At 36.7% G+C, this 14778-nt stretch overlaps 1 protein-coding gene across 1 annotated transcript in view; it reads left to right on the forward strand.

Annotated features, from left to right (window-relative positions):
- Window positions 1-57: 57 nt before the first annotated feature.
- foxp1b (forkhead box P1b) overlaps window positions 58-14778 on the forward strand; it is a 361422-nt gene continuing 346701 nt past the window's right edge. Inside the window, exon 1 of the mRNA XM_017304814.1 lies at window positions 58-73. The gene's annotated coding sequence lies outside the window, so the exon portion shown is untranslated. The remainder of the gene's footprint in view (window positions 74-14778) is intronic.

Below are 14778 nucleotides of genomic sequence, written 5' to 3' on the forward strand. Positions count from 1 at the left end.
CCCCCCCTCCCCTCCTCTTTAACCCTCCTCGTGCGCCGCTCGTTCGCCTCTGTAAAGCTTTTTTTTCCTACCGGTAAGTTTCACAGCTCTCCTCATGTTAACATTAGCTTTGTTGTTTCGCCTTTAGATACCTTCTGCTGCTCGCACTGAGTCTAACTTCGCTCCTGAAATGATTAAACAAAGCGAGTCAAACTCACTAACCGTGCTGCTAAAACTTAGTGGGTAGCACAGTTTATTATCGCGGTTGTGTGTCGTGGTGTCCCGTTTTTTTCTCAGAAAGTTAACTGAAGTTGAAGCTACTCACGAGCCCCTGGGGGGAAATGCACCTTTCGGAGAAACTCCCCCCCAACCAACTCTTTAGTTACAGCTGGAAAGATGGAAAGAGCGAACAAGCAGCGGTAGCCACACAGCTTCTAATTACAGCTTTACTTGCAAAGAATAAGTTTTCACCGTTAATCTTTAACTTTATTTGGTTGAATCGAAAAATTTGCTGTGATTTCTTTAGCAGGGAAGGAACTTTTCCCCACGTGCTAGCTGTCCCCTTAACAAAAAAAACAAAAAAGCAGAAAAAGCCATTTGAACTGCACTTACTATGATTCGTCATGACATTTACTATCACTCCATCGGCTTTGTTTTTACCTTTCCATAAAAGACGCGGTTTGTTTTATGTGTGGGTCCCTACTAGGAGATAAGGCTGCATAGTTCTTCTCCTAAAGCGGATATTCATTTATAGTCAACTTTTCATTACCTCAAAGCATTTGTGAACTACTTTGTGGGGATAAAAAATACTCAGTTCTCACAACTTTCAATGTAAATGTTCACTGAAAAAACAGACTTTATCAATAACATTTTTGTAATAGATTAAAATCAATATTTATGTACAGAAAATATGTGAATTTAACAGGTAAACATTTGAATAATTTGAATACATTTTCAGCTATTTTTATAAATGTTCTTTCTCAAATTAGTCATTCTACCTAATTTCTATAATTAGTCTAGTAATCTGTTCCAAATTCCCACTGTAAAAAAAAAAAAGAATATAATTTTGGTCTGATTGGGGCATAAAATGTTACTGACATAAAAATAAACTTTTTAAATCTATACTAACAAAGTTCCATGTCAGTGTTTCTACTAAATATTCAGTTTACATGCCATTCATTGGTGCCTCAGAATTAAAGGAGCTGAGCTCTCCAGCAACTTAAGCATTAACACTATTACTAATCTAACTAAAGGATGTTTACAAACTTAAATCATTCTTAATTCTCGTACTCAAACTCTCTGCCACATGCTTCATGACAGATCTCAACTTGTATGTACTAAGTTGATATATTTATGCTTACACTGACTAACACCCCCTCCCCCAAAATGTAAAGAGTATTATACGCTACCAATTTAAATTGCTTGACACATGTTTCCCCACCTGCATGTTAGTTTGTAAATCCAGTGTTTCTTGTTATTTTTCTAGCAACATTAGCTAATTTTATTTTGGTAGCAAACCCATCTGAACACTTTGATTAGAATTTAACCAAAGACGTTGAAGCTGTCAAGTGTTATTCTCATTCTTTATGTCAAAGAGAACTGTAGCTGATGTATTTATATGGACTGGATTAGTGTCTGCATTAGAAAATTGTTATGAAATTTGGTTTTGAGAAAGCTTCTGCATTGAAGTGAGATACCATTAGCTTAGCACTAATGTCAACTTGCTAGTGTTTTGTGTTTCTTGCATGTGCTTGTCAAGTAAAATGTTAAATTGTCACTTTTTTGAAATGGATTTTAAAAAAGTGTTGTCATTTCAGTAATTCTGTATAATATTACTTTCATCATTTTCCTTTTCTCATTCTTTCTTCATTTTCTTTTAGGCACAGGGGGACAGCTAGATTAGCACAGCATCTCAAAAAATGTCAGTATTTTACAAATTTAGTTAAATAAGTACATTTATAAAAATGTTCAAGTATATTTTAGGATCTTTATTCAGAAATATTAATGAATAATTCTAAGAGTTTTGTCAGTTTATCACCACCATTCTCATTCAGACTGTCAGAGAAGAACTGCTGACGTTTAAGTACCATTAAGTAGGATTTAATGCTGAGTTTATATTTAGCACTTATAATGCCATTGAGCATAAGTGCTAAATATGTAATCAATTAAAATGGAAATCATTTTTTCACTTAATATTTTCTGCCCACCAAAATTCCATTTACAGTATTTTTTGATTTTGCTTTTATTGCACTTAGTTGTCAAAATTATTAACTTAAAGACAGTATTTATGGCTGTCCCATTCTTATAATATTTCTATTAAAATTACCCCCCCTGCATCTCCACTATTCAGAGTAATATTATTTGTATGTTCTTTTCACTGTGGAAAACAAATACTTTTTCATATGTCTTTATTAATGTCCTGCTAACTTAAAATAAATAAGTTTATTCATTAAGGCAACTCAAACTTACTGACTATACCATCTAATGCAAAGTTTATGTTGATTTTTTCCAAAACTATTCTTGTATTGCATTCTATTTCATCTGACTGCTTAGTATTGTGTTTACATCAAAATTGTTGCGATATTATACGTTGGAATAAAACAAGCAAATAGACAGGAACACTGTATTTTTATTTATTTTTTAATCTCTCCAGTGTTTTATACAGTAAATATGAGCCACTGAAAATTTTTGCAAAAGAGAAACTGCAGTTTTAACTTTGGCTGGCGTTGCTCCCTCCTTCTTGTTTCTTAGGATTAGTCATTGTCTGAAGGGGAGGGAAAAAGAGTAACTTTTTTTTGTTGGAGAAGTAAAGTAAACAGCCTCCAACAAGCGAACCTTGACAACCTAGATTAAGGAAAACATTGGAGATCAAACAGTGCTGCTGCTGGGCTGTTGTCATGAGCTGCATGAGAAAAGAGAGAGAGAATATTTGAACAGGCGCTTGGGTTTGTGTGCTCACTTATGCAGAAATGGACCTTCACAAATGCTGACCTAGGTTTTAGGGTTGGGGTATTTTCATACAGTTTTTCCTGTGTCATATGTGGATTACTTGGCGTTGCCATCTGAGATAAATAAGCTCTCTTTTACCCCGTGAGTGAATATGTACCGACCTGGCCTGAGGAACAGTTAAGAGAATGAAGTTGAACTTTGAAGAATACCACTGTTATGACACAATATCTGTGATTTGTGAGTTATTTGGAAAACCTTTGTGTCTTGCTTGGCCTCTTCAGGCTGACACAGCTCTGCTTTGTACAGAGCTCAGGTCTGAGCTGCTAAGAAAATCAGTCACTCATGCATTCAACGAGTGGACTCTCCCATCCCCGAATGAAGCGGCTCGCTCTTTCATCTGACTGCTCAGTATTTGTGAACACACATTGAAATACCCTGCGCTGGGCACTGAGGGGCTGTAAACTGGCTGAGCACCCCTGCTTGGAGATAAAAGGCGTTATTTTTGGTCCAGTGTGGGAATAAGAGCTGCATTTGTTCAATTGCTTCTTCTTTTTTCATATTAATTTAATCAATTTTAAGCTTGTGGTAAACAATTGTTTTGGTAATCAAGTATTCTGTCAATTATTCTGACAATCTAGTAATCAAATAAAAATGTGATAAAATAAAACTTTGGTAAATTCTACCATAACGTCAGCATTACTATTGGATGTCAACATTGACTCAAATTTTCATAGTTGGGCATCCGGCACAATTACTTTTATGTAGTTTAGAAAATTAACCTGTAACAATAGTAGCTTTGTTTTTAAATTTACCTGGACAAAAGTTATACAAAATCTCTAATTACATTCAATTTAATAAAAAATAGGCAGGTTCACAAAGACACTTCTAAAAAAAATGTTATACTGTAGTCTTTAGTTTATGCTCAGCCATTTACAGCTTTTATATTTATGCGAGTGCCTGAATTTGGCTTGTTCGTCACACACAGGAACACGTTGCCAGCTATGTACCATCAGGATGCGCTCCACCACCCATTTGATGCAACCAGGACGATATGAAATTATTTTCCAGGTTGTCCGTAAAATTACACTTTCGTCAAGGATCGGTTACAGTATAGCCACCCGCTGTGTTCAGTCTATCCGCTCACCGGTATGAATACACCCACCACACTCTTCACCACAGTTCACTCTGCCACAAGGCAGCAACTCCAGGAGGAGACAGCCTGTTGTACCCCATGCATTGTGCCAGTCGTTTTAAGGATGCCTATTGATCCCCCGAAAAATGATAAAAACCCGGATGTTAACATCAATTAATGAAATCCCCCGGACCGAACTTGAAAATTCGGTCCAGGAGACCAAATTTTCAAATGCTTTCATTAACAAGTCCTAGGCAGAAGTGAGTGTTGCGCAACACAATCACTCAACTGCAACACAGTGTGCTAAATAATAAAACATAATTTAGCAAAGCTTCAAGGGAGATAATTTTCCTTGAGAAATTTAAAAAATTTGAGGTACTCAAATCATTTGAGGAATCGTAAGAGCCCTAATCCATTCATGTTTTGACGGAAGCAAGACGAGCGACAAGTTTTCTACTAGATTAATTTGTAGTATGAATTTCTTTTTTTTTTTTTTTTTTTTGCATGTTTGATTCACATGACACAAAAATAATCGGGGGGAGTACACTAAGTATGGATACAAATGCAGCACACTCATTCCTGCAATCATTACATAAATGTAGCAACAAAGGAAGGTGGCGGAATGATATTTCTGGGGTTAGAAAAGGTTGGTGTGCCCGGACAACCCCCCTATGGTGCTTCCCGAATTAATCTGGTATTTCTTTCATCCAGACGGGGTCTGGACCCCAGGCGATTGAGAAACGATTGCTTGAAATATGGACTGTGTTAGAGTTTTCAATGTTCCTCATTTGCTAACGTTTGTACGTGATGTATGTAATGAGCCAGTTAGACGCTATGAAGGCTTACTTGAATTTGTGCTGTAAATAACCATCCTCCACATCAAAGAGAGAAGAGCTGATACGAACGAGGCGGCTGTTGATGTTAATTTAATATTTGGAAGTATGACCAGCACAGACTGAACAGCTTTGTTCACTTCCTCCTCTGCCATTGCTAAAACTACAGGCAGACTACAATTCACTGATTGGAGTTTTCCTAGCCGATCCCACTTTTGAAAATCTAGCAAAACTCTAAGCTCCTTATCCTAAATTTTTGGCTAATTAAAAAAAACTTTAATTTTTACATTTTCACTACAGCTAATCTAACCTAAAATTAGTAAAAACTTTGACAACTTAGAAACGTATAAAGAATAAAAGCATGTGTAAAATTGTACTACAGAACTTGAATAATTTTTTTATGTGCCTAAAATTGCAACAAAACAACCTTTTATTTAAAAATACATTTTTTTATATGACATTGCCCACATTAGTATGCAAGTAGAAAATACACCCTCAAAATATTTGATTTATTAGCTTGTTAGATTTAACTTTACATGTAGAGCTTGATGATTAAAATTCATTAAATGTTTATAAATGCCTTTGTATATGTAGTAGTTTCAGCTCTATTAGAAAATAAGATGGAAATAAACTTTCAATTATTGTTAATTGATGCCTTTATGGATTCAAAATAGGGGGAGTTTTTCATTTTTGTCTGTTTAACCAATAATTATTATTTTACCTGAGTCAGCTGGTTTCAATCATTACCTGTAATAATGTGGACTGGGAGAAAGACAACAAGTTGAAAGGGGTCTCATAGTAACAACTTGTAACTAGTTAATATGAAAATCGCCCTATTCCAGTCTCTATTAACATGAAGGACATTAAAAAGTACAATCAAAATCCCAATATTTTTTGTTGTCCTTTTGTCTCTTTGCTATGTTTTTATAATTTTTTTATCCAGACTCAGAATAGCACATGGTGTGCTTCTCATTGTAATGGACTAGTTACAGAGTCCATAGCTGGGCACACAGGTAGGGTAGGTCAAACAAATATCATTTTACACAGCACACAGGAATCCTGGCTTAAAGCAATTAAAACACTTTTTTTAATCTCATAACAGGTTGTGTGGTTTGATATTTTTGTGCTGCCACTGCCAGAAATCATGTCAGTCAAACTGGTGTGGTTAGATCTGTGAAGCATTTTCTTTGTCTGTTTATGCTCCTTTTTCACCGCCACTTTGTTCTTTCTTTCTTCTGCTGCAGTGGCTTTCTGGTGCTATCTCGCAGGTTCTTTCTGTTCGTGCTACAAAAAGGAAAAAAAAAAAAACAGACTTCAATTATATCAAAGTGTTGAGATCTTAAAAAGCTGCTTGGAGCTTGATGTTGAGCACTTGAAAATGTAAGCTTGTGTGGCCTGGCCGGAAAGATTAAATCATTACTGTGTTTTATCTGAGTAATGGGATAACGAGTGGAGCAAAAACTGACATTCGCTAATATGAACTATTGCTTAAGCCCCTGATAAACATAGGAGGCAGTGTAATGTAAATTCAAGTTGTTTTTTTTCTTGGAGGCCATTCATCCTTGACTTCTTGGCTGTTTTTTCGTTTGGCAGTTGCAGCCTAATAAGAAACACAACATGGCAGGGCCTGCTCTTCCATCATTGTTCGCTGGCTGGAAAGTCGGCGTGCTTTGATCATGTCTTTTGGGCGCATCACTCCGGCTTAGCCCGCTGCTTGCTATGTGATAAGCCATCAGAGTGCTCAGATCTCAGCCGGGGCTCGAGGAGAGACAGGAGAGCATAATGGAGACAAGGAGAGAACGGCAATGCAGATTTTGTTGACAGACTCTTACTGCGGCTGCTTTCTCTTTTTTTGTTTTGCCTTTGAATTCAACGATCTTGCTGTCCCTCTTCACTCATCTATGAAGGAAAAAAAAAACCTTTCTTGGTAGAACGCTCTGTTCCAGTGTTATGCCTTTGGACCCGTTAGCTGTTGCAACATTTTTAATTCCCAGCACACATTACCTGATTGAAACACACTCACACACACATGCAATTTAATTGGAAATATGGATGAGTCTTTTTCCAGCCAATCCAAATTCCCCCCAATGTTGGCAATCTTTGTCTTTTTTTTCTTAAGGATTCTAATACACAAGAGAAAAAAATGTTGGCTTTGATTATGGGTGGTAGAAAATGAATTACAAGATTATTAAAATGCACACATCAACTAGCCAGAAATTGGAATCGGCCGATTTTCCACAATTGGCCTGAAGGGTTTTGCAGGTCAAAGTCAGTTTTTTCCTCTCATTCAATGAATGAATTAAACTGAGAACCAAGAAACTATTTTCAGTCAGTAAACACATTGGCCAACAGCAAACTTCTTTCATGCATTTTCAAGGGTAGGACCAATCAAATAAGTGTGATATGATGAAATGCACCAGAATGACCTTGTCATTAAATTTTTTCTCTTTTCTGTGTTATAGTCATTAGGAAAACTGGACAATAAGTAGGAATCCGCAGATTTGAACATTTGTTCTAGAGTTGATGTCTGATATTAATGTTTTCATATAGGCACATATTATAGCCAATATTTGCTGATACTGTATATATTGTACTACATTTTCAGTACCTGGGGGTCGGGGGGGGAAACCATATTGGTGATTTACTTAAATTACCCACAATCCTGTGCTTCATCACTGGCACATGACCACACAAGAACCAACTTCATGTTAGAGTTAAGTAAAGAACCCAAAGACAGCAGGGCTGAGGCAGGTGTGTAATATTGAAGAGTTTCATGAGGAACTGAAAATCCATCCATCCATTATTTTACGTGCTTATCCCTACTGGGGTCCCTAGGGGTGCTGGTGCCTATATCAAGCGGTCAACGGGAGAGATGCTGGTCACCCTGGCATTCCATCACAGGGCAACAGACTGACAGGACAGTCTGTTGCCCTGTCATTTATGCACACTCACACCTAAGGAGAATTTAGAGAGACCAATTAACCTGACAGACATGTTTTTGGATTGTGAGAGGAAGCCGGAGTACCTGGAGAAAACCCACGCTTTCTGTCTGGAGAACTCTCCAGACAGAAAGGCCCCGGGCTGGACCTTCCTGCTGCAAGGCAACAGTGCTACCAACTCGCCACTGTGTAGCCCAGAACCGGGCAAAAAGCAAAAAAAAAACCCAAACATTTTTTATATAATTCTGATTAGTCTTCTGAGAGAGGACAAGTCAGAATTCTGAGAAAAAGTCATTATTCTAAGCCACATGAGAATAATGGGAATGAGAAACATCCTGGGGAGCTTTTCTACTCCCCTCGATGACGGGCCAGGCTATAAATACAAAAACGGGAGAGTGGCATTGGTTGCAGCTGATGACAATGAGGTGATAGACAACAGCTGTGAATAGGAACAGCCTGACAGACTGAGGGAAGAGAGGCAGATAATCAAAGGTGAGAAAGGGAAGCCATAGGCCCTGTTCCAATAATCGCACTTCCACCCTTGTGTACTTCTAATGCACGTTAACGTTGAAGTGCGTAGTGTGACACACACTCCCCACAACCGACTTGTGCCCCACCCATTTTAAGTCCTATTTCTGCCCTTGCGTTAAGTGGACTTCAGCAAAGTGTATTACCTACAATCATTGCTGCATGCGCTGTTTTGAGTTAAAAGGCGGAACTATGGCAATGTTTTTTTTTCCGTCTTTATTTTTGTCTTTATAGAAAATTCAAGTATGACAAGGCACACATTTGTAACAAAAACGTTTAACATGATAAACTGAGCTGAAAAAGAATAGTCACAAACTAACTGTGAGAACAGTAAAACAAAATGATATATATGCAAGATGAATTTCAAATCTAAAATTAAACAACATATTGGTAGAAATATTGGGCTTTTCTGATGTTGCAGTGTTTAAGCACTTAAATAAAATTATTTAACTTTAAAAATGGAGGAGATTTTTAGAAAGCGGTATTTGTGGATAAAAACTTAGCCATAGGATTAAATTAATATCATAATTTAATTCTTCATCCTATTAGAAGACCAAATCTTATTATATTGAAACTTAAAGAAGGAATAGATTTTATGTACAATATCCACTTTTGAAAATCTTTCTAAAAACATTCATGAAGTTAAAGTTTGTCTCAAAATCTCAGTCACAAAATACACAGGAATTGATATTAATTTTGAATTTCTTTTGCAGAAAGTCATTCCGTGGAAAAGTTCATACATATTTTTGAAATTAACATCTTAAAATTTTGTAGGAGTGGAATTGAAAGTTATTTGCTTATTTTATGAGCAATCTCATAATTTTTAAACAAATGTTTTCTTCTCGGGATAGAGGGGAAGAAAATTGATGTCAGAGTTCCTTAAGAAATTTCTTGTAACATTTTTGGTCTATAAAGTAACAACATTCATAGTTTCTTTTAAGGACAGTCTAGTTCCATTAGTCTTTTTATTTTTCACAATGTAGCATCAGGTTTTTTTCCCCGTTTTTTATATATGCCATATATTTGTCCTTAACTTGATCTTTGTTAGCAGATTAGCTCCACTTTTTACCAAACTAACTTTTAGCCACAAGAAGATGTTTTTTTTTTTTTTTAGCAACAGCTGAATATGTAATCATGTCTCTAATTATTAAAATCGCAGACATTAAATTGAATATCGGTACATTTTAATGTCTATTTTTTGCCATCTTGGAAATATGGCAACATTCACAGAGCAAGCTGTCTGTCGCAAAAACGGAGAAAAAATAAATACATTTCTAAGTATTGAAATATTTTTTTTTCACTCTATTGAACATGTGTGATTACATTGAATTTTGTTCCATATTTAACAAGTCATAAAACACATTTGAACTGTCGGATATAACCAAGAAGGTTTCAATAAATAAATAAATATCAACAATTTGCGCTTTTGTTAAATCCAAATTAAACAATCAGTTATTGGATCTCAAAACATAATATAATGCTAATCACATTTAGCATAAATGAACTAAGAGAATATCAATTCTGTTTAATTTAATGGTTTCAGCATAGATATATTAAAATATTTTAAATTACTTAACATTTAAATATTTTAAAGTGCTGGGAGGTTTGCTTTGTAAAAGTTCAAAGAACAATCTCCATAGTTAGTTTTGTTACCATAGCAATAATCTGATGCTGTGAGTTTAAACTTTTAGTTTTAGCTCCGTTTGTTCACAAATACATCTTAATAAACTAGTTATCACTGATTGCTTTTAAAGTTGGCCAATTAAACTATGCCCCTTTTGCAGATTTTACTACATTTATTTTGAAATGCTGTCAGCGATGCTGATGTGCAAGAGAAGCCCCTAAATCAAATTCTACTCAAGGCCTCACGCAACCTTGAACCGGCTCTGTATGATGAGCTAGGCCCGGTTCACTTCGCATCTCTCTGCTGCTGAATGTAGAGGGACAAACGGGGAGATTTAATTTATGTGCCTTTTTTAGCTCTTCCATTTTGTGTCTATTGAATTTTTAATAAGTGCCACAGAGACTGTTTTGGTTACTCAAGTTTTATGGAATGAGTTTTTCTGATCCCAGCAACTCTACCTGACTTTAAGTAGACAAGTAGACGGCATGGTGTGGCCGCAAAATAAAAACAAACCAGCATCGGTGCTTATAATACACTGAGGGAAACCCTGTCCAGTGATGACTTTGGAAAGCAAAAATACCTATACTGTATATTTAAAATATATATATTTTTATTGTAGTTGTACTTTTAGCAGCACAAATGCCTTAACAGTGACCAGTCCCACCATTTTAGATGTTGAAGTTCTGACACAGGGGCATACTGTCCCAATTCTCAAATTTTTGCCCGCTTGTAACCTGCTCACTTGAATTCTTATGTGCACTCTGAGTCCACACTCCATAGTATGAAGTGAGGACTTCATACTATGGAGTGATCCTGCTGATGTCTTAGGTGATCAAGAAAAAAATTGTTTGATTCTGATCCGTTTCTCAACAATCAGTGCATTTCTACTTTTGATTACTCTTCATTTTGATATTTTCAGATTTCTCCTAGCTACAGTTAGAGGATATACAGGTTCATTTTGAAGTGCAGCGCCCCCTTCTCTCACCGCTGGTTTTCCTGTGTTTGTACATAAAACATAATTTTAAACACGCATCATGAAAGGCTGCTCCTAATTGACGGGTTGCTGCTTGTTTATTTAATTTATGTTTAGAGACTGGGAGGTAATTGGGATGCAGTAATTACCCAAGATGCAGAACAGGCTGCGTTTAGGTGAAGGTGCTACCAGGCTGATGAATGTGGAGCAAAGATAAAAGTCTGCAGGTTATTCTCATCATCCAATGTGAGCCATTAAAACACTTGTCAGCTTAGAGCAGAGATGACTAAATGGGTCTGTGTCCCTTATTCAGCCTCTTTGTTTACTGACACGACACGTAGCCTGAGATTAAACTCATCATATTAGTGCCAAGTGCATTTTTGTACTATTGAAATGTGAGTGGTTTTTGTGGTACTGTGCTGAATAAAGATAAGTTAAAGGTTTTTCCTTCTTTCTTTCTCTTTCCTTTTCTCTCTCTCAACATACCTGAGCATTTAAAAACAACGGTAAAGAGCAAGTGGATGGAAGGGATTTATGTATGTGAAGTCCCTCCTGACGCCGTTGCTCCTTCCGTGATAATAACCTTGTTAACTAAGATTCATTACTGCTTCTCTCCCAGTGGCCTGGATATTGAGGTAGAGTGTTCTCAGAGTGCTGCGTTAGCCACGGTGAAGTCATACTGATGTGGTTTCGTGAGCTATTCGTGGAAGGTGGTGACTGTATCTTCCCTGACTTCTGATGATTCAGTTGACCTGAGAGCGGGGTGGCGCGGGTGGTATTTGACTTTGTTTGTTACCCAATTCCACTTTCACACCGACTCTCGCTTTTCTCTCGGTCTCTCTGTCTTTCGCTAGCACTTTCTCACTCTCCCGTGTCATTCCCTCTGAACATGTGGGGATGCACAATGTGTTTGCCGTTTGAATGCCTGCTCTCCCATAGATCCTCAGTCGTCGTTGTTGTTTGGCTGCATTGCTTGCAGTGTGTGACTTGCATTTGCCCGGGCGCCTCTGAGGGAGTTTGTTTTTGTTCTCAGTGTTGTAAACAGGGTGGGACTCCATTCCCAAACCACCCAGTTGGAGATGTTTTTTTTGTTTTTTTCTCTGTCGGACGTTGTTTTGTATCGTTGTTTGTTTTGGTTATTATTTAGATCAGTAGACTAGTCTTTACACAAAATAATGTGCTAAAGCAGATGTGACTTAATGTGGTTGCTGCATAAAAGCTTTTATTCTGTGATTCAAATACTTTTTTCCTTTGTACAATTTCAGGCCTTGTATACACACCTTCACATTTATTTATGCAGTTATTTACTGTTGAGATAACATTTTTATTAGCCAGGTCCAATTTATTAACAGCATTATTATAATTTTTTAATATATATGTGTGACTGCACTGATAAATTGAGTGCAATTACCATCATTTTCTGACATGAGAAAATAATGGTTGAATGATACACCTATCCACCAGGTCATGTCTTCACATTGAGGGTTAACAATAGTCACCCAAGTTAGTGAATTCGTTGCTATATTTATAACACGTTTTTTGGACAAATATTTGTATTGGCTAAAATCGGAAGCTGTAATTTTTAAAGTTCAGGGACAATTCATTTTCCAGAAAACTGCAATTGGTGCACCTCTTGTATTTGCTTCCATACTTTAGAAGTTTCACATCATCAAACAAATTTTAATGTCAGACTAAAATAGGCTTTTTAAAGATTGGTAATTTGCTGAAAATTTGCAATCAGTGCACCCCTAATTTTTATTTTTTATTTTTAAATAATGTTTTCCAGTTTTCAAAACTATTTTAACAGCATCTCCTGTCTCGTTTAATGGCTCCAGACATGAGCATGAAGTGAAGATCCACCCAAAGATCCTTGTGTAGAGTAAGACATTGGTAGCTTTCACAAAGCAGCTGAGAATGGTAAGCTCAGCTGCTCAGCTGAGACTGTCTGTAATGTCAGTCTCAGACAAGAGGCAATATGGCTCCCACAGATCCTACAAACTACAACCATAAAGCTACCAGCAGAACAGACATCTCCTAAAACTCAGTAGGTAACGCGTTAAAATAGTTGAGTTTTTCAGAAGTGGAAAGCATTGCCACCTTGCCATCCCACTGCTGCAACAAATAAAGGAGCAGGATTCAGATGCGTGCCGAATGCTGCTGCCACACAACCTAACAGGTTTTTGATTTGATAGCACTTTGAGACTGAAAAAAAAACCCAATTGCAGTCAGTTGAGTAAGAACCTTACTGAATATGCAGGGCTCATTTCTCATGAAAGCAGTTTATTCAACCATAGACTCAGTAGGCTAAACACACACCAACTTACGAATACAATTAGTGAAAGAAACGGTAAGGAATTAATCATAGTTTCACAGTTAAACAATTTTGAAGTGCCTCGTCATTTCTCCCACAATCATTTCTGAATGATTGTGTGAGATGGTCCTGCAAGCGTTTTGTTTCAATGATCTAATCCTGCTTGTGTTCTTTTGTTTGCTAATGTACTAATGTTATAGTACCACTGGAGAAACAGAGTTTAGTAGTCAGCTTTTGCTCAAAAGTGGTAAATGTATGTGACAGGGAAGGGTTTGCACATCTCTTGCTGCACATCTCATGACAAATTCAACAACGATATTGAATTTTGTCAGTAGTTATTTCCAATAAAATTCAGTAGTTTGACTGAGGAAATAATTTTGAATGTTTTTTTATTCTGTCTGCACAATGGCAGGCTGTTATCAACCAAAAGACTTCAATAAAGATAGAGGAGCAGGACCGGATGAGACAACAGACAACTAATCTGGAATTGAAACCGTGTGTGGTAACCATTTAAACGTCAGGTGGAAAAAGTTTTATCTGTGACAAAAATAGCATGGCAGTTTTAGCTTTGAGTCTGTGCACATTGTGTGGAAAACGAGTGTGTTGGTTTTAGCAGTGCATCAACAGTTTTCTGATTTCCAAATTTGGCCGATTTTTTAATATTTATTTATTTTTCACCTACCATGCTCAGCTATGGAGGACCAAAATTGACATAAGAAATAAAACCATCAATATGTAGTTTTTCCTTTTCCTTACACAAATTTCTGTGATGTATTTTTTAAATTTCCCCTATACATGCTTTTTTGTCAAAAAAAGTAGATATTTTGTTTTGTCATTCATTTCCTTATACTAACCCTGCTTTTGTCATTGTCTCATGCATTATTATGTTATTAAGGAGAGCTGCCTTCTATGTCCAGCTCCTCTACTATTGGTCAATAGAGCTTTGGAACCAACGACACTGTGTCAGACGTTGTGGGGCGTTTAGGTGCAGTCACTCAGGGCCATCTTTACAGGCCACAGATCAAAACAAACTTTATCCCGGTGGTTTTATTGTGTTATTGACTGCAGTGAAGTTAGTTTTGAGTTGGATATCGGATATTCCAATATCCGCCAAGCAAGCAGCGTTTAGCTCAAGGTTGATCCAATTTATGAACGCTAATTTCAGCCAGCCGTTCTCTCGCTCCCTCCTCAAGCTCTTAGAGGTTCACTTAGGGACTGTCAACAAATCTCCGAACCAAACACTCCTGTCAAACAAATGTTAATAAACCACTGACCACTGACAATCAATCAAATGTAATTTTTATAGCGCAATTCAACAGCTAAGCATTTCAAAGGTCTTTTCATCATTAAAAATACAAAGTCATGTAACAGAATCAACAATAAAAACATTACATTAAGATGTTAAATGTGTAAACTGATTACATTTCAAATATAACAGGTGGGATTTTAGTTGAGATTTAAAGGAAGTCAGTGTTTCAGCTGTTTTACAGTTTTCTGGAAGTTTGTTCTA

This window comes from Poecilia reticulata, linkage group LG5, assembly GCF_000633615.1.
Source record: "Poecilia reticulata strain Guanapo linkage group LG5, Guppy_female_1.0+MT, whole genome shotgun sequence".
Classification (NCBI taxonomy): Eukaryota; Metazoa; Chordata; class Actinopteri; order Cyprinodontiformes; family Poeciliidae; genus Poecilia; species Poecilia reticulata.